Raw genomic sequence first — 20426 nt, forward strand, 5'->3', positions numbered from 1 at the left:
CTGCAATGTCGCAGTCCCGCTTTAAGTCACTGATCGCCACTATTACTAGTAAAAATATTTAAAAAATTAAAATTCCATAAATCTATCCCATAGTTTGTAGATGCTATAACTTTTGCGCAAACCATTCACTATACACTTATTGGATATGTTTTTACCACAAATATGTAGCAGAATACATATTGGTCTAAATTGATGAAGAAGTTTGATTTTTTATTTTTTTTATTGGATATGTTTTATAATCAAATGTAAGAAAAACCAGAGTTAGAACTTATCGGTAACTCTGTTTCCAGGAGTCTTCCAGGACAGCCCTTGAGAGATGGAGCTCCTCCTACCAGACTGGAAACACATTGCCATCAGCTCTTAAAAGGCGGTCCCTCAGGCACCTGGTCAGTTTTATCCAAAACCCGAAGGACAGAGCTGAAAAACAGTTAAAACATAATATGGAACAGTACATTAATTCCTTTTATCAATGTATAAGAGAGGGTGGGAACCTGCTGTCCTGGAAGACTCCTGGAAACAGAGTTACCGGTAAGTTCTAACTCTGTTACCAGTCGTCTTCCAGGACAGCCCTTGAGAGGATTAACAAGTACTCACCCAGTTCCTTTTTTAGGGGGGGACCACTGCTTGGAGGACTTTACTTCCAAACACCTGATCCTGACTACCCAAAACATCCAGACGATAGTGTCGGACGAATGTTGACATGCTTGACCACGTTGCGGCCTTGCAAATCTGCTCAGGGGTAGCACCGGCTCTTTCTGCCCAAGATGTGGCTAATGCCCTTGTAGAGTGTGCCTTGAGTCCCTCTGGTGGGTCTAGGTGCAAGATTTTGTATCCCTCTGAAATAGCCATCTTGATCCATCTGGCTATGGTCCCTTTGGAGGCCTGCTTCCCCTTGCTGAGAACAGGATAAACAGGGACTCCGATGTTCTGAAGCCCTTTGTCGCTTCTAGGTAGGTAATGAGGCACCTTCTGACATCCAAATGGTGTAGTTGTTCTTCCTTGTCATTGGATGGCCTATTGCAGAAGGAGGGTAGTATTATGTCCTGGCTTCTGTGAAAGGTAGAGGCGACCTTGGGTATAAACGTCTGGTCGGTCCTGAGAATAACCCTGTCCTCAAGAATTTGTAGGAAGGGTTCTCTAACGGAAAGAGCTTGTAGTTCGCTAACTCTGCGAGCGGAGGTTATGGCGACAAGAAAAACTGTCTTTAGGGTAATTGATCTTAAGGAAGCCTCTGATAATGGCTCAAAGGGTTCCTTAATAAGCGCCCTTAAAACGGTAGATAAGTCCCAAGTCGGAAATTTACGACTAGGTACTGGTCTAAGTCTAGAGATTGCCTTGCAGAATCTGCTAATGAGGGGACCCTGTTGTAAAGAAAACTGTAAATAAACTGATAGGGCCGCAATCTGTACCTTAATAGTGCTTAAGGACAGGCCCTTGTCGATACCCTCCTGTAGAAATTCTAGAATAGTAGGTGAGTCTGGCTCTCCTTTTTTGGATTGCGCCAGCCACAAGTTAAACCTCTTCCAGACCTTCTGGTAAATAGCTCTTGTGACTGGCTTTCGGCTCTGTAGCAAGGTCTTGATCACCTTGTCCGAGAGCCCTTTTGATCTTAAGATGTCCGATTCAGATACCAGGCTGCCAAGTTTAGCATGGCTGGCCTGGGATGAAGTACTGGTCCCTGCGACAGCAGGTTCTGGTTGACGGGTAACATCCATGGTTGTTGATCCGTCAGGGATAGTAGCAGTGAAAACCAAGCCCTCTTCGGCCAGAATGGCGCAATCAGGATTAACGTAGTGTGTTCTGTCCTGAATTTTGCTAGGACCCTTGGGATTAGAAAAAGAGGGGGGAAGGCATAGCATAGTCTGAAAGTCCATGCGGTCTGAAACGCATCTACTGCCATTGGCTGATCTCGAGGATTGAGCGAGCAAAAATCTGGCAGTTTGGTGTTCGCTTTGTTGGCGAAGTCTATCTCTGGATAACCCCATCTGGATGTTATCTGTGAGAAGACTCCAGGGTCTAAGGACCACTCCTCTTGTGAGATCGGTTGTCTGCTCAGAAAGTCTGCAAGGTTGTTCTGAGTACCCTTGAGGTGCACCGCTGAGAGGGACTTCAAATTCTGCTCTGCCCAGCGAAGGATTCCCTGTGCTACCCTCATTAAGGTGGGACTTCTGGTTCCTCCCTGCTTGTTTAGGTATGCCACGGAAGTTATGTTGTCTGACCTCACTTGTACGTGTTGGCCCCTGAGTTGCTCCTGGAAGGCTGTAATTCCCTTCTCTATGGCCTTCAGTTCCCTGCAATTGGATGAACTGTGTCCTTCTGAAAAGGACCAGGCTCCCTGTGTCCATTGATTCCCTAGATGGGCTCCCCATCCCCAGCTGCTGGCATCTGTTGTTAGGATGCATGAAATCTGAACTGTCCATGGCAGTCCCTTGTGTAGGTTGTTGTGGTTCCTCCACCACCATAGTTCCTGTTTTACTCCTGCTGAGATAAGGACCTCGTCTTCTAGATCTCTGTTCCCGAGGTTCTGTAGGAGAAAGGCTTGTAGTGGTCTCTGATGGAATCTGGCCCACCCGACTGCTGGAATAGAAGACGTCATGAGCCCAAGTACCGACATAATTTGTCTTATTGATTTTGGAAGGTTGGTCTGTAGTTCTGCTGTTCTTTGACCTATGTGCCTTATTTTCTCCTCTGGAAGTATCATCGCTTGTTCTCTTGAGCGGATGATATATCCTAGGAACACTATCTCCTGTGACGGTATGAGGTTTGACTTTTGGGTGTTGATTATCCATCCTAGACGGGTAAGCCATTCCTGAGCCACTATTAGATCCGCGACCAACTTTTCTTTGGTGGGAGCCATGAACAGCAGATCGTCTAGATACGGGATTATATTTATGGCTCTGAGTCTCAGGGGAGCCAGAGCCTCTGCTAGGATCTTCGAGAAAATTCTCGGCGATGACGAGAGTCCGAACGGAAGCGCTCTGCTCTGGAAATGATGGATCCTTTCCCCGATCTTTATTGCTATGCGCAGATGTTTCTGGGATCCCTCCCTTATGGGGATGTGGAGATAAGCATCTTTTAGGTCCATAGTTGCCATAAAACAATCTTTTTGGAGCAAATTCCTTACAGAGTAAATTGACTCCATGCGGAATTTTTTGTACCTTATGGCGGTGTTCAAAGATTTCAGATTTATTATCAATCTGAATTTTCCTGAGGGTTTCTGTACTAGAAACACATGCGAATAGAAACCCTTTCCTTCCTCTCGTTTTGGTACGGGAACTAGGACCCTTTGATCCACCATCTCGCCTATAAGCAGTGGCAGAGCCTGTGCTTTTGCCGGGTCCCTTGGTAGATTGGTAATTGTCAATCTTGAGGGGGGTTTTCTGCTGAATTCCAAAGCATAACCCCTCTCGATGACTCCCCTGACAAAATTGTTGGAGGTTAGTTTTTGCCATTGGGGGAGGAATCTCTCCAACCTTCCTCCCACCTGGCCTCCAGCGTCACTGGGTCTTGGGATTTTGGCTAGGAGGGTTAAAGAGCACATTTGCCCTTGGTTTCCCCTTCTGGCCCGTCCAGTGCTTCTTCGGCCTTCCTGTATCCGGTTGACCTCGGTCTTCCCTGGCTTGTCCCCTATAGGGACGAAAAGTCTTCCTTTGAAAGGTCCTCTTTTTGAACGGGAAGGTTTTCTTTCTGTCCGCCGTCCGTTCTGTTTGGACACCTTAGCCAGGGGGGCGTCTAACTTTGGCGCCTGGTTCCACACTGATTCCTCATTGTCATCAAAAGGGAATCTTCTTTTTAAGGAACCTGAAAAGAATGGTCTCTTTTCAGGTTCTGACCACTCTTTGAGTACCAATTCCGTCATAAGTTTATGTACCGGGAATACTCTAGCCTTCTTTTTGTTCAGGGCTTGGTACATCTTATCGTGTCTAGATAAGGGGGCCTCCTCTTCCTTTATTTCCAGGGTCTCATAAATGGCTCCCAGAAGGTCCTGGACCTCCTTTATGGAGAGTTTGTATCCGGTGGGTTTGACGGCCTCTCCCTGCCCCTCTTCCTGTCCAGAACCTGACTGGGAGGAGTCAGGGTCCGTGACCCTAGAGGGGTCTTCCCTGCTCAGCACTGGTTCCCCTGAACCTGAGGCTACGGGAGTAGGCGGGGAGGAGGGGCCTGGTGGAGTAGTGGTGGGTACTTGCACCTCTGCGATTAATTTCCTGAAGGACGCAAAGGTAGAATGTACCTCGTCCTTAAAGGAGGAGAGGGACTTCCGGTTCCGGCGCCACATGAGGAAGGAGTGAAGGGCAGCGGGTCCGGCATAATCGGCATATAAAAACGTAGCTATACCGCTCAAATCGCCTCGGCGACCGGCCCCAACCACCCCTAGAGGATCCGCTATCACTGCCCGTACGGATGGACCGCTTTGTGGTCCACACTGGGACCGGAGCCGCCACTCAGCCGCGCCAGGACGTCTCACAGCAGAGAGCGCCCTCCTCCCCAGGCATCATGGCCGCTGCTGAGCCCATGGATGGCGCGGTCTCCCCCTCCTTGCCGGCTCCTCTCCCGGACATTCCGGAGGATGCACAATGCCACAAGATGGCTCAGGCAGTAGCAGCACTCCTGTCTCCCACCATAGCGGAGGCTGTGGAGAAGGCGGTAGCAGCGGGCATTACACAGCTCCGTATGGACATTGCTGATCAGGCCAAACGCCTCACAGAGGTGGAGCACAGGGTCTCGGACATTGAAGATGAGCTCCAATCGTCCTTCACCAAGGAAGCCAAACTTGCTCAAACTCAACATTATATCCTTGACAATCTGGATGACCTTGAGAACAGGTCTAGAAGGAATAACCTTAGAATAATCGGGCTGCCAGAATCCGTTAACACCGGCATGCTTACAGAGGTATGTGCCACTCAGATCCCGCGCGCTCTGGGCATTACCGCCAACTGCACGATAGAATGGGCACACCGTTTGGGTGCCCCCTCTAATGACCGTAAGACCCCCCGCCCGGTTATCGTAAGATACCTCAACTACTTGGACAGACTGGCTATCCTTAAATCTTTCAAAAATGCAAAGTCACTTATACTGGATGGTCATAAGTTACTGTTGTTCGCCGACTACTCCCAAGAAGTCGCCCGTCGGCGCAAAGCTTTCCAGCCTTCCTGCAACGCATTGTTTCACAAAGGCATAAAATTCACGCTGGCTTACCCCGCAATTCTGCGGTTCACTGACCCGCATGGAGAAGCGTTGTCGTTCTCCCATCCCGATGAGGCGGCTGATTACATCAAATCACACCTGCATCTCAACTTGGACACCCCTGCTGCTCCCTCCCTATCCCCCTCCGCGAGAGACCTCCTGGGCCCCGGCAGAAACTCGCCTAAAAGACCCCGTGTGTCATACAATTCCCGCCAGGGCAGACCGCGCTGAGATGCGCCTACGGTTCGTATCATGCTCTAACTTACCATTTGGGTTTGTTATCAGGGGCCCTGCTCAGTTATAACAGATCTTATATTTCTATATTGTACTGTTTGCTCCTGCTTTTGACCTCAGTGATCGTTAGCAAGCCGTTGATGCCTGACATGTTCCTGTCACTTTGCTCACTGGCTTGCTCTCGACTTGTCGTGATGCTTTAATCTATGTTTTTTCTTTGTTTTTCCCAGCCTTATCGGAACACTGGTCCTCTCGCTATGGGCGAAGGGTTTCCGTTTATTAGTGTCCTCCGAGTGTGTTCTTTTTTCCTGGGAGCGACTATACCATTTCTCCGATGGCGAGTGGACCCAGCCTCAACGCCGGTAACGCTGCGGGCTATGTGAGTCTCATGTGGAAAAAAGAGAAGTCAATGCTTATACTCTTGTGTGTTGTGATGTATTACTATTCACTATGTTATTGCTGGTTTACCCCTGTTCCAGCTTCCTTAGGCCAGGTTAGGGCCGTATCCATACTCACCTCACCAGGGACATGGTATATCGCCCTTAAATGCTTTTGTACTGCCACATACAGCCAGTGGCCTACCCTCTCCCCTCCCGCCACCTTATCAATCCATATTGTAAGGCCTCTTCCTTATGATCCCCCTTAATCTCCGGATAGTCTCCTGGAATGTCAAGGGCCTTCGATCGCCTAATAAGCGCATGGCTATCCTTAGGCAGTTGAAACGTCTCAAAGCCGACATCGCCATGTTGCAGGAAACCCACCTTTCCTCAGCCGATATTGAACGTATGCGCAAGCTTTGGGTGGGCCGAGTCTATGGCTCGACTGCGCCCAAAGGTAAAGCTGGTGTTCTCATACTGATACATAAACGCCTTACACATGATTGCACCCCCCTATACACCGATGACCAGGGCAGGATACAGGTCCTTAAATAATCCCATGGCCCTAAGGACATCATCCTGTCCAACGTGTATGCCCCCACACCTCCGACGCACGCCTTCTTCCATACCCTCACGGGCGTACTGGCCCCATACGCCCACCTCCCCCTGTTGGTTGGTGGCGACTTTAACATGGTCATGAACCCTACAGAAGATAGGTCACTGAAGTCACCTGCAGGTGTCCCCCATGCCCATTCCACAGGCATTACGCTGTCGGCGTTTGCTGACAGTCTTCATTTGACTGATGTGTGGCGCCTAGCGCACCCCACAGACAAAGAATATACCTTCTATTCCTCCCCCCATGGCACGTTTTCACGCATAGATTATTTCCTTTGCACCGCACCCATCCTTCCTACGCTGCACGACCCTTCAATCTCCGATCTGGTAATCTCTGACCACTCCCCCCTTTTGGTCGACCTGTCCTTGTCAGAATCGCCCTCTGCCCGTACACCCTGGAGATTTCCGTCTTATCTTGCTAATAACGCTGACCTCTTATCTATCCTGACCCGCACCTGGGAAGAATTCCTGCGTGATAATGAATCTCACTCATCTGACCCTGTCTTGCTGTGGGAGACCGGAAAAGCTGTCCTTAGGGGCAGAATCATCGCTTTTGCATCGGCATACAAGCGGACTGCGGAGACTAAATATCAGACCGCTAGCACCAACTTGCGCTCTGCCCATTCCGAACTCCTGCAGCAAGATACTCCTGCCCGCAGAGCCAGCTGGAAGGAAGCTAAGCGATGCTTTGATGAGTGGGCAATGGCACACGAACAATTCCATCGCTCTGTCCAAGATCTTCAATACCATAAGTATGGCAATAAGTCTGGCAAAGTTCTCGCCCGTTTGTGCAGGGGCCCCTTCACTCCAACCCATATCACCTCCCTCAAAGACCAGTCGGGGGCATTAACTGACACCCCGAAAGGGATTAACTCTGTCATGCAGCAATTTTATGCTAAGCTATATGGCCCTGATCCGATAAATGTCGAGGAAGCCAATAAATTTCTAGAGGAGGTTCATCTTCCACGGGTAACGTCAGATCAATTGTCTGCCCTGAATGCGCCCCTCACCACCGAGGAGGTACTGTCTTCCGTTACATCCCTATCCCCTGGCAAGGCCCCCGGACCGGACGGGTACACGTCCGTGTTTTACAAGCTGACCAAATCCTTGCTTACCCCCACGCTGACTAATGTCTTTCAACATATCATGGATGGAGGGAGGTACATGCCCATGGGCTCGCAGGCTTTCATAAAGCTCATCCCGAAACCTGGAAAGGATGCTACGGAGCCGGGCTCCTATCGCCCGATTTCACTCATCAACCTAGATGCTAAACTTTTATCGAAAATTATAGCCTCCAGATTGGCCGTGATCATGCCATCTCTCCTCCATCCATCCCAGGCGGGTTTTACCAAGGGGCGCTCCGCGACGTCTAACATTCGCAAGGTCCTGGCAGTATTGGCGCAAGCACGAGCCGACCCCTCTAACAACTATGCCATTATCACGTTGGATGCCAAAAAGGCATTCGACAATGTTAGTTTTCAGTGGCTACGCCTGGCCCTCCAAAAATTCGGCTTCTCAGGCCCCTTCCTCCACCTCATATCGGCGATGTATGCATCCCCTACGGCTAATGTTGTAACCTCTAATATTATATCAGAACCCATCCCCCTGCACAAGGGGACCAGGCAGGGCTGCCCCCTCTCCCCACTATTGTTCAATTTAGCTTTAGAACCCCTCTCCAGACACTTGTCCTTCACTTCCCCCCTGAAGGGCATTCGGATTGGTCGAGAGGAAATTAAATCTACCCTATTCGCAGATGATATTCTATTGTTCACCTCCTACCCGGAACGAGACATGCACCATGTCAAGGATATATTCGACAGATTTAAATTGTGCTCAGGTCTGCGAATCAACTATACGAAGAGTGAAATACTTCCTCTCGGCCAACCGCGCTCTCTGGGGTGGACCTCGAAATCCCCCTTTGCCATTGCCAAAACCAATATTAAGTACTTGGGTATTCATATAGGTAAATCACCCGACTCCCTGTACCATTTAAACTATACCCCATTGATAGCGAAACTGGCTGTAGAACTAGATAATTGGGTCTCCCTTCCGTTGTCTCTCCTAGGCAGGTGTCACCTCTATAAAATGGTCAGGTTCCCTAAATTGTTATACCTCATGCAGACACTTCCACTGCTTATTAAACACACTGACATTAACACCTTACACAAATCCCTTTCCAGGTTCTTGTGGAAAACCAAAAGGTCAAGGATCTCTCTCCCCAAACTATACCCCCCCAAGTCACTTGGGGGCGCAAACCTACCCGATATTAGACTGTACAATTTATCTTGCCTGTTGAGAGTGGGTATGGATTGGCTAAAGGGGTCTTCTAGGTTCTCAAATTTTTCTTTGGAATCACAAATCCCGGGCTCCTGCATAGCAAACTAAAGGATCTCCCCCCGGATCTCAGGTCAAATATCTTGTTCCGAGATACTCTTGTGGCTTGGAGGGAGATTAGGAAAAATTTGGGTCTACCGCAGTACATATCCCAACATCTCCCTATAGCGGGAAACCCGTCCCTGTGCTCAATGGAACTGGAAAGCGTCTACTCCACCTGGGCCCAGGAAGGACTAAGGACTTTTGCTCAATTATTTGACTCGAAAACGGGTGCACCTCTCCCCTTCGAAGACCTGCAACACCTGTATAAACTCCCTGTTCACCATTTCCTACATATACGTCAGGTCACCTCCCATGCCATGGCTTTGTGCAGGGACAGATCAAAGCGATTCCTGCCTTCCATCTTGGATACCATCCTATCTGTGGAACATTCTAAACTCGCCCACGTCTACCGTCCTCTTCAGGCCACAATACTGGACACACGACCGGACTTCACCAAATCTTCATGGGACAAGGCCCTGAATATTACTGGTTCCAAGCGGCTCTTGGTAGCGGGGTATATCACCACATGTGCCTTCAACACTAACGAATTTTGGAGGGAGCAGCAATTGAAAATACTCCACCATGCCTACTCTCCTTTCTCGTCCTCTCCCCTGCATATTCCATTCCAAGGATGCTCCTGGTGCTCAGCGCACCGCCCTACGTTACACCACCGGCTGTGGAGTTGCCCGATTGTGTCATCCTTCTGGAACAGCGTGGAACTTCTGATACATAGGGTCACGGGCCTCCAACCCACGAAAAATCCCCTTCCACTGTTGTTTGGACTTTTGGACAATAAACCTCCACTTGCTTATGTCACACATGATAAAACCCAGGCGTCTATACTGCTTGCCCATAAAGCCTGGATCTCTACGTGCCTAATGCTTGCCCGTAGGACTATTCTCAGACACTGGATATCCCCCTCCCCACCCACTGTGAAAGAGCTACAATCGGACTTGGATAGCCTGCTTACCAAGGATCGCCTGGACCTGTCTGTCTTCAAGTCCAACCAAATTAAGTTCTGGAGGAAATGGCAGGCGTACTTGGTCCTTTTCCACCCGAACACTTCTCCACCTCCATTTACCTTAGAGGCTGATACGGCTCACTAGAATACTCCCTTGACTCCCACTTCTCTTCCCCCCCCTCCTCCTGGATTATGTAGATGGTTTCAATTACCCTATACTATTACTACCTGCTGAAAGATCATCTAGCCTTGTCCTTGTTTCCCCCCTGTTTCACCCCTCTGGCTGTAGTTGGTCATCAAACATATGTGATATACCTAGATAACTCTTTGATACTGATATGTCTGCTAACCTGGTCACCCCTCCCTCCCTTCCTTACCCCCCATGTTCCTCCTCCTTCCTATCCCCCTCTTCCAGTTCTACTGCTATACCCCGCTTGTCCCCTCTCCCCGAAAGGGCATTCACTCTGCTCTCGCCTTTCCCACTCCCCCCCTTCCCCCCCCTTCCCTCCCTCCCTTCTCTCTTGGCTGACATTAGTTTTGGTCTCTTGACACCTCGGTTCATTTGCTTTGATTTCAGTTGTATGGGCCATTACTCCACCCACTGTATACCACACATGTTCTACTGTTGTACTTTTACACTCGTGTTTTTGAGTGGACTGTTGTATAATTTGTAAATTGCTGAAAAATCAATAAATATTTCTTTTAAAAAAAAAAAAAGGAGGAGAGAAATTTTGAGAAAGGTGAATCCTCCTCGGCTTTCAATATGGCCAAGATGCATGCTGGGCATAGGGTCTTTGAATAGTTGGAGGAGAGCCTGGTGGCACAGGAGGGGTATTTTTTCTTTTCAGTCTTAGAAGTTCCTTTAGAGGGTTCCTTCTAAGAAAGGGGTACATATGCAAACAATTTTTACTAATTATGACCACACAAAGAGAGAAAAAAAAAAAAAAAAAAAAAATTAAAAAACGAAAACCCTCTCTGTGCCTCCCTGTTACACTGAAAAGTCCTCTTCAGTGCTTCACCCCTTCCATCCACCACTATGCTGCATACTGTTCACAGGAGAAGGATACTGGCAAGTGCCAGCCTACCTGTGCTGAGCCGGTGTTCGTCTCCCCTGCGGTGTGTGGAACCTCCATCGCCTTGTCCGTGGGATCCGCACTGCATTCGGCATCTTGTGCAGGCTTCCTCTTCCTTTAACACCGGCTCCGGCCCTCCCCTTCCTCTCTGCGCCTGGAGGCCGGAACCGTGACCTCCGGTGCACAGCGATGACGTCACCGCCGCCGGAAGTGACGCACCGCGTCTTCTGGTTCACCGTACATCCAGCGAGGCCGCCGAGCGACCCTGCCGCATATACCGCTTGGTGTGCGGTCATCACTGCCCTCTCCCTCGCCGGGCCCTGGAGAGAGTGGGGAGCGGGAAACTCCATCGTCTGTGGAGGGAACCCGAGGCCATGGCTGCTCCTGCTGACAAGGTGAGGGTCCCAGGCTGCTGCGGTGTCTTCCCGGACAGTCCTGAGCAATGGAGCTCATCCAGCCCTCTAAGGTGGTTCCTCCTGGCAACATGTCTCCTCGGCGTGAGGAAACACAAAAAACTGACCAGGTGCCTGAGGGACCGCCTTTTAAGAGCTGATGGCAATGTGTTTCCGGTCTGGTAGGAGGAGCTCCATCTCTCAAGGGCTGTCCTGGAAGACGACTGGGGAAATATTGCTTTTTTTTTAAACTACCTATCTGTCTTTTATTGTTTATAGTGCAAAAAATAAAAACCACAGAGGCGATCAAATACCACCAAAAGAAAGCTCTATTTGTGGGAAAAAAAGGAAATAAATATTATTTGTGTACAGCGATGCATGACTGCGCAATTGTCAGTTAAAGTAACGCAGTGCAGTATCGCAAAAAAGGGCCTGATCATGAAGGGGGTAAACCTTCTGAAGTTAAACAGGTTTATTACCCTAGAAACATGAAAAAAAAGAAGATAAATGATTCCTTTGGTTCACAAAGACAGATTTTCAAAAACAATAGTCATCACACTCACACGGTTTCCTAAAAAGATTTGGATTGCTAGTCCTCATCCCCACATCACTTTCCTTTACTTTGATAGTTAGAGGTCATGTCCCTATATTTTTTATCTTAGCTTCATATCTTAACCACTTGCCGACTGCATACTATATATATACGGCGGCAAGGTGGCTCGTACAGGCAAAAAAACGTATGGATACATTGCTCGCTTGGTGGCAGCGCGCTCCTGCCCCCGATCGTCAGCGGGGAAGCCGATGCATGTGTCAGGCGGCTCCGATTGCCGCCCAACACCCGTGATCGTTCCCTGCTGTAAACACAGCTGACTGTTCTTCTCCCTGAAATGATCATAGAGCCCATGTGATCCTTCTATATAGGATCACATGTCTCTATGGTCATTTCAGAAGCTACGCCCCCCCCCCCCACAGTTAGAATCTCTCCCCTAGGCTCACATTTAACCCTTTGATCACCCACAGGGTTAACCCCCTTCCCTGCCAGTGTAATTATTACAGTAACAGTGCATATTTTTAGCACTGATTACTGTAGTAATGTCACTGGTACCCCCAAAAGTGTCAAAAATGTCAATAAGGGGTCCGATCTGTCCGCCGCAATGTTGTAGTCCTTCAAAAAAACGCAGATCGCCGCCATTACTAGTAAAAAAAATATAATAAAAATGTCATAAATCTTTCCCGTAGTTAGACGCGATAACTTTTGCGCAAAACAATCAAAATACACTTATTGTGATTTTGTTTTAACCAAAAATATGTAGCAAGAAACTAATTTGCCTAAAATGGTAAAAAATTTAGATTTTTTTTTTTTTTTTTTTTTTTGAGAATGTCATATAGCAGAATGTGAAAAATATTGTTTTTTTTTTTTTGTTTTTTTCAAAATTGTCGCTATTTTTTTGTTTATAGGGCAAAAAATAAAAATCGCACAGGTGATCAAATACCACCAAAAAAAGATCTATTTGTGGGGGAAAAAAGGACATCAATTTTATTTGGGTACAGCATCGCACGACCACGCAAGTGCCGAATCGCAAAATAGGGCCTGGTCACGAAAGGGGCAAATCCTTCCGGTCTTAAAGTGGTTAACTTCATATTTAAAATATTGCCCTCTTGAGTCTTAGTTACGCTTTTCATGTATTTAAACGTTTCAATCTTGTCCCCATTTCCCTCATTTCCTCGAGACTATACTAGACTCCCCTGAGCTTCCACCTGGGAGTCTGGAAAACAAGAACAGTGAGTGGTGCCTGAGGATCTAGGATTAGTTAATTATTTTGTCTTTTGCTTACTGCTTCTATTCTTTACCAGATTCTTTTACTGTAATGATTAATGGAGTCTGGATTCTCCACAAGGCTAATACATTTGAAAAGGCATGCCATGTTTTCTTTTTCACAGTGAGGCAAAGCTCAGAAAAGATTGCCACATAATGTTGGAGTGTTTGTATGATGATTTTGTCAGTGTTGGTAGTTTCATTTCCAGAAACAGTATTAGTGAGTGCCAACTCTCTGACAGTATCAATTACGAAATATGTGAAATAAAGATTCTTACAATGGCACTAGTTGGCTACGACAGCACTGTTCTCCTAAATCAAGCACATTGAATTTAGTCACGTATGAATTAAACACACACATTGAATGTACACGCAAAATTACATAATAAGGAAAATGTACTTCTTGACTACATGCACGTCCCTTATTTCTGTTCAAGTAACTACAAAAGTTTGACATATTTATGATTAGCAGAATCCTACTACTTACTGTAGTTGCAGAACAAGACGAACCATATAGATTCAATAGAGCTTAGAAAGACATGTTTCTTGCAAAGCCCAGCTGCTATAACAGATTGCTCAACATTATAAAATCATGTCCACCTGAGCTGGAGTCGGTTTGCTTGAAAGCTGAACAGGTCGACTGAATGACTTCCATCTCTTCATGGATTCAGAGCGCCACTCCACCAAACTCAGAGAGGTACAGGATGCACTGGTCATCTGTTCTGCAAATGGACATAACAGAGAAACAATGAAAGACAGCTTGTATTATGTCCCATAATCTCATGTATTATGTCCCATAATTATGTCCCATGTCTCTGAGTACCAAAACGCAAGAAACTGCATACAAACTGTTAACTCACTGGTACATTACTCCTTTGCAACTCCACAAATGGTCCCCACATGCCTCCGAGGAATGTTGGCACTGCCAAAGTAATGAGGGAACACTGTTACATATTTGGTGGCAGTGCCCCTTGATCACCTCCTTTTGGAACAAGGTTCGGGAGTTGATTTTTCACATTACTGACACTAGTCTGGTCCTTAACGCTGCTTTATGTTTGCTTCATATCTTGGACTTCTCACTTAAGAAATTTAAAAATTATTTTACAAAACATCTTTTAAGTTCTGCCAAATCTCTTACACCCACGTTTTGGAAATCCATCCAACTCCCGTCCATATGGGACTGACTATATAGAGTCTCAGACATTTGTGAAAGGGAGGAGACATTAGCCCAGTCCAACAACGGAGTTAAATTATTCCACAAAAACCTGGTCCCCATGGTTTATCTTTAAGTTCTCTCAGGAATTTGATAAAATAGGTACCTCTCGGGCCTGAAAATTGAAGCCTGGTTGACCTGAGTACTAACCGTTATGTGCTGTAACATTTTTCACTGAAAGGTTTATCTATAGATGCTTACTAAAATGCTAAGTGATAACGTTTTAACAGTACTAAATGTAACTGCTCATACTTCCTTCTGCACTCTTCTTCTATATTCTATTACTTGCTTCCTCCCCTCCTTCCCTACTTGCTCTTACTCATCTCTACTCCCCTAAAATTACCTCATCTTCCTCTTTTTTATACATATAATGTGATTGTAATAACAATTTATTTAAATGGCATTCTATGTGTTATTAACTGAAATTCGTTTTCAGTATGCTTAACACGTTTATTACTCGTTGACTAATATTTACATTGTGACCTACAGTATCTCAGAAAAGTGAGTACACCCCTCACAGTTTTGTAAATATTTTATCATATCTTTTCAATGATCTGCTACAATGTAAAGTAGTGAGTGTACAGCTTGTATAACAGTGTAAATTTGCTGTCCCCTCAAAATAACTCAACACACAGCCATTAATGTATAAACCACTGGCAACAAAAGTGAGTACACCCTAAGTGAAAATGTCCAAATAGGAGTTAGCCATTTTCCCTCCCAGGTGTCATGTGACTCGTTAGTGTTACAAGGTCTCAGGTGTGAATGGGGAGCAGGTGTGTTAAATTTGATGTTATCACTCTCACTCTCTCATACTGGTCACTGGAAGTTTAATATGGCACCTCATGGCAACAAACTCTCTGAGGATCTGAAAAAAAGAATTGTTGCTCTACATAAAGATAGCTTAGGCTATAAGAAGATTGCCAAGACCCTGAAACTGAGCTGCAGCACCGTGGCCAAGACCATACAGCGGTTTAACAGGACAGGTTCCACTCAGAACAGGCCTCGCCATGGTTGACCAAAGAAGTTGAGTGCATGTGCTCAGCGTCATGTCCAGAGGTAATCTTTGGGAAATGGACATGTGAGTGCTGCCTGTAACGCTGAGCGCTCCGATCCCTGCTCCTGGACCGGAGCGCTCGCGGTGTTCGTCCCAGATCCACTCACCTGTGCCCACTTCGGCTCTCTCCTCCGCTCCCCGCTCACGTGGTTCCCGGCGTGCGCATCCCTGCACCATAGGGCGCGCGCGCGCCGGCTGTTTGAAATATAAAGGGCCAGTGCACCAGTAATTGGTGCCTGGTCCAAACCTCCCTTCCTGTTTCCTGTTCTCTGTTTCCTGTTTCCTGTTCTCTGTTTCCTGTTTCCTGTTTCCTGTTTCATATATAAGTAACTTCCAACTAGTACTTCCAACTAAGAGTAAGTATACAAAAAACACTCCCCCCCCCCCTCTAAAATAGGCTGTGTTGCCCACTAGACTGCCCATGTAGATGTTCTGGGGTATAGTTGAACAGTATCATACAACCCTGTGGGGTTAAAGGTTGGGTCTGTGATACAATATTTGCGCTCAGGACTTCTTATCAAGATAGCCTGACATCATTATGATACCTATATTGCGCATCCCATTCTGTGTGATAATGGCTTATTCAAAATTTCTGTCATATATTTTATATGCATTATAATATATTCATACAATATGTTATATATTCCTTGTGTATGATCTGACATGTTTTGATTCAATTATATGCAGGGTTTAATATTATCCTATACGATGGTCTAATGGTTCCTTTTGGCTAGTATATGGTGTAGAAATACGGCCTTAGTTATTTTTATTACTTTTATATCATTTTTATATAAGCTTTGCTCATTTTCTGTATATTGGCTGTAACATGCAATTGAGAGACCAATACTGTGTCACCGTGATGGACAAGTATATACATATAACCTGTCCTTCATTTTTCTCCCCTTCTTCATTTTTGCTTAGCAGGGGTTAATTGAGTCAGATTTGCTTTTTCCCCTACACAAATCTTTATAATTTTTTGTTATAATTACTTTATATATTTTATCTTTCGGTGTTTCTTTCTCCCTGCCCACCTATGTCTCTTCCTTTCTTTTTCTCCCTTTGTCTCCCCTTTTCTCTTTTTCCTTTCCTTTTTCTTCTTTTTCTTTTTCCATATTTCTTTTTCCTTCTTTTTTCCATACTTTTTCTGCTTATTCCTCTTTGCTTACCAGCGTTCCGCTGGCTTTACTTTTGCTGCCTTGTTGGTTGCAGGCTCCCCTGGCCCGGGTAGGGGGCGCTAGCTGTGCTGGCTCCCCACTTACTCCAGCTCTCTTCCTGAGCAGCTGGTTTCCCGCTTCGGTGCCCGTGGAGCGCGGACCCGGCCTCTCCTTCCGGGATGGGCGGGGCCCGCGCTCTCCGGGCGGATGACCAGATAGGCTCTCAGGACCGCTCGCACTGACGTCACGTGTCGCCACTGCGCAGGCGCCGGCGTCATGCGATGCTCTTTAAATAGTTTGGGCTTATGGCTATCCGCAGAGGATGCCAAGCCCATGAACACCCAGGGATAGTAAGTGTCAGAATTTTCTTTGCTGCATGTTATTGTATCATCAACTCTGCTTTTCATCACCATGTCTTTTATTTTACTCTTGCATGCTGACGACCTGTACCATTTGCCCTATGTCCTTTATTATCATTCATCATGCATTTCCCTATTTATCACACATCCTCTTTCCTTGCATTTGCTCTATACACTTTTTTTCATTACTTACATCTTATCACCCTTTATCCTTACATCATCACACAGCTATGTGGCACGCTTTACTTGTAGGGGGCCATGTATGCACATTGCCTGAGATTTGATCCTGGATTGCCCACGATTGTCTGGCCATATCTTTATGGCATACATTGATGTGGACAGTTTGAGTTATTCCTCTCTGACTATCTGTAAGTCATGTTAATGTGACAATACAGCATACTATCATGCTGCATACTATGAACAAATTCAGGCACTCGTGCGTCCATGCCCTCTATCGTATGCATGTCATATGCATCTGTATCTTATGCACCTTCTTTGCACCTTATTTATTTTTTGTTCACACCATTATGTGTTGTGCATGGACTTTTGCAATTTATTGGGGTTTTAATAGCCTCCATACCCCCCTTAATATCTTTCAGACCACCTTCACAATTTTGACTACGCCAACATAAGATCTGTATCATATCTACTTCATTTGACCCTTTGTTGGTCACATTCACTTCATATACTCAAGGTAAATGTCTTCATGGTCTTTAAAGGGGTCAAAGACAAATTCACAGGGAATCATTATCCCTCGCTATTCCAACCCTGGTGTTTTGTACTTTCATATTTTTTGCATTAGGTATCACAAATGATTATACCCTTCTACGTGTGAGCGGTCCATGTTGAGCCATTACTGACTGGTCATCGTGGTGCCCTGTTGGTCCCTCCGGGCAGCTACTGCTTCTATACTCTCGATATTCTCACGGAGTTCTCTGCCCTGTACGGGCTTTGGTAAACTTGGGCATCCCTCCACACGGTAGTAATACCGTTTTTATCCGACAGACCGATCCAATCCATTGTTTGGACACAAAGGGTAGGTTGATTTACATAGAGCTTATACTAGAAGACAGAGTACACAACTGTCGGCTTGTGAATATATAATTGTACAAATGTCTGTTTGAAAGTATATCGAAGCATTCTTGTTTTCCTAGATATACTAGGCGATATGCAGCTACATAGATATTTGCTCTACAAATTATTAAATAGTTTTACTTTTCTAGATACACTAGGTGCTCTATCTGGAACTTTGGGTGACCCCTGAGGAAGGGCTTCCATGCCCGAAACGCGTAGGGTCGGTGCCGGTTCCATGATTGCCGTATGTACCTGAGCGTCCGCATCTTGGTTCGGTATTCGGTCTGTCAAATGCATGCAATTTTAATGCCCTGTATGTGTATTTGTGTTTTTTCCAATATTGTGTTTTCATGATTTGTCCTTTTGTACCAATAAAGATTATTTTATATAGCATACAGTGTTCAGCGGTTTATAGTCCCATACCACAAAGGGGAATTCTTTTTGTACACACTGATTAGGGATGATGGCCACTGTCACTGGGCACCGAGCATGAGAATACTTTCTATCTGTTTCATATATAAGTGACCTGCCCCTTCTTGCCCTTGCTGGATCTTTGTTGCCTTATTGCCTTAGTGAAAGCGTTACCTGTGTTATCCTTTGCCTGTTGCCAAACCCTTTGCTAACGACTACCACCTCTGAACCTGTGCTGCCTGCCCTGACCTTTGCTACGTCTGACTACGCCTCTGCCTGTCCCTCTTGTACTACGCCTATATCAGCAGTCGGTGAGGTTGAGCCGCTACCAGAGGACACGACCTGGTAGTTACCGCCGCAGCAAGCCCATCCCGCCTTGCGGCGGGCTCTGGTGAAAACCAGTAACTACTTAGAACCGATCCTCTGGTACGGTCCACGCCAATCCCTCACTGACACGGCGGATCCACTCCCTGCACCGCTCCTGTTTCCAGTCCGGACCCTGACAGTAAGATCCGGCCATGGATCCCGCTGATGTGGCTCTGCCTAGTATCGCGGACCTTACTACAGCTGTGGCCCAGCAGTCGCAGCAGATCGCTCAGCAAGGTCAACAGCTGGCACAGTTGACCGCCATGCTGCAGCAGCTTCTTCCAGCACAGCAGCAGCCGCCTCCACCGCCTGCATCTGCTTTACCACCGCAGCCTGTGGCCGCCGCCACTTCCAGAGTTCGTCTGTCCATGCCGGCCAAGTACGACGGTGATCCCAAGTTGTGCCGCGGATTCTTATCCCAATGCTCCCTTCACCTGGAGATGTCGGCTGACCAGTTCCCCTCGGAGCGAGCCAAGGTGGCATTTGTCGTTAGCCTGCTTTCGGGGAAGGCCCTGGCCTGGGCTACACCTCTTTGGGACCGCAATGATCCTGCCACTGCCAGTGTCCAGAGTTTCTTTCAGGAATTCCGGAGTGTTTTTGAGGAGCCAGCCCGGGCTGCCTCAGCAGAGACTGCATTATTGAACTTGTCCCAGGGGAGTTCCTCTGTCGGAGACTATGCTATCCGTTTCCGCACCCTGGCTTCGGAACTCTCCCGGAATAACGAGGCGCTCTGTGCTACCTTTAAGAAAGGCTTGTCCAGCACCATAAAGGATGTCCTGGCCGCACGAGAAGTCCCTACCAACTTGAGTGACCTCATCCATTTGGCCACCAGGATTGACCTGCGTTTTGCTGAGCGACGAGAGGAACTGCTACAGGAAAAGGGAAGTGCTCGTCCCAGATGCTTTCCTCGTCTGGCTCCTATCTTCCAGCATCCACCGCAACCCTCTTCTGGGCCTCCCGCCGAGAAAGCCATGCAGGTGGATCGGTCTCGCCTGACCACGCAAGAAAGGAACCGCCGTAGAGACCAGAACCTCTGTTTGTACTGTGCCAATACTGAGCACTTTTTAAAGGACTGTCCTCTCCGTCCAACCGCGTCAGTGAAACGCCCGCACCTAGTCAACGTGGGAGAGGCGTTGCTAGGTGTGAATACCTCCTCTTCACGCATTACTGTCCCCGTGCGGATTTCCGTGTCCGCCAAAATCTCCTTTGCTGCCTCTGCCTTTCTGGATTCCGGTTCAGCCGGTAACTTCATCGACGCCTCGCTGGTGAACAAGTTCAACATCCCTGTGGTTCGTTTACTGAAGCCCATCTTCATCTCCACAGTTAATGGAGAGAGACTCGACGGTATGATGCAGTTCCGTACAGAACCCCTCCAGATGGACATCGGAGTCCTGCATTCTGAGCGATTGGAGTTTTTTGTGTTACCCCATTACACCTCAGAACTCCTCTTAGGTCTGCCCTGGCTCCAGCGCCATTGTCCCGTTCTGGATTGGACCTCCGGAGAGGTTCGAAGATGGGGTTCGGCTTGTTTCGGCAGATGTCTCAAGTCGGTACGAGTCAAGTCTGCACCTGTTATTTCTCCTCCTCCCGGTCTGCCTGAACCATATGCGGATTTTCCAGACGTTTTCTGCAAGAAACAAGCGGAGGTGTTGCCTCCACATAGGCCATATGACTGCCCCATTGACTTGCAACCTGGCACTACGCCGCCTAGGGGAAGAATCTATCCTCTCTCCCCTCCAGAGACTCTAGCCATGTCAGAGTATATCC

The 20426-nt window shown here is 47.2% G+C and overlaps 1 long non-coding RNA gene across 1 annotated transcript in view; it reads right to left on the reverse strand.

Annotated features, from left to right (window-relative positions):
* The window catches only part of LOC309553367, a 52500-nt gene extending 39388 nt beyond the window's left edge, over positions 1-13112 (reverse strand). The window contains exon 1 of the long non-coding RNA XR_014225159.1: positions 13048-13112. This is a non-coding gene — a long non-coding RNA (uncharacterized lncRNA). The remainder of the gene's footprint in view (positions 1-13047) is intronic.
* Positions 13113-20426: the final 7314 nt, after the last annotated feature.

The sequence above is a fragment of the Pelophylax lessonae genome (assembly GCF_965119305.1).
Source record: "Pelophylax lessonae genome assembly, chromosome: 4".
Lineage (NCBI taxonomy): Eukaryota > Metazoa > Chordata > Amphibia > Anura > Ranidae > Pelophylax > Pelophylax lessonae.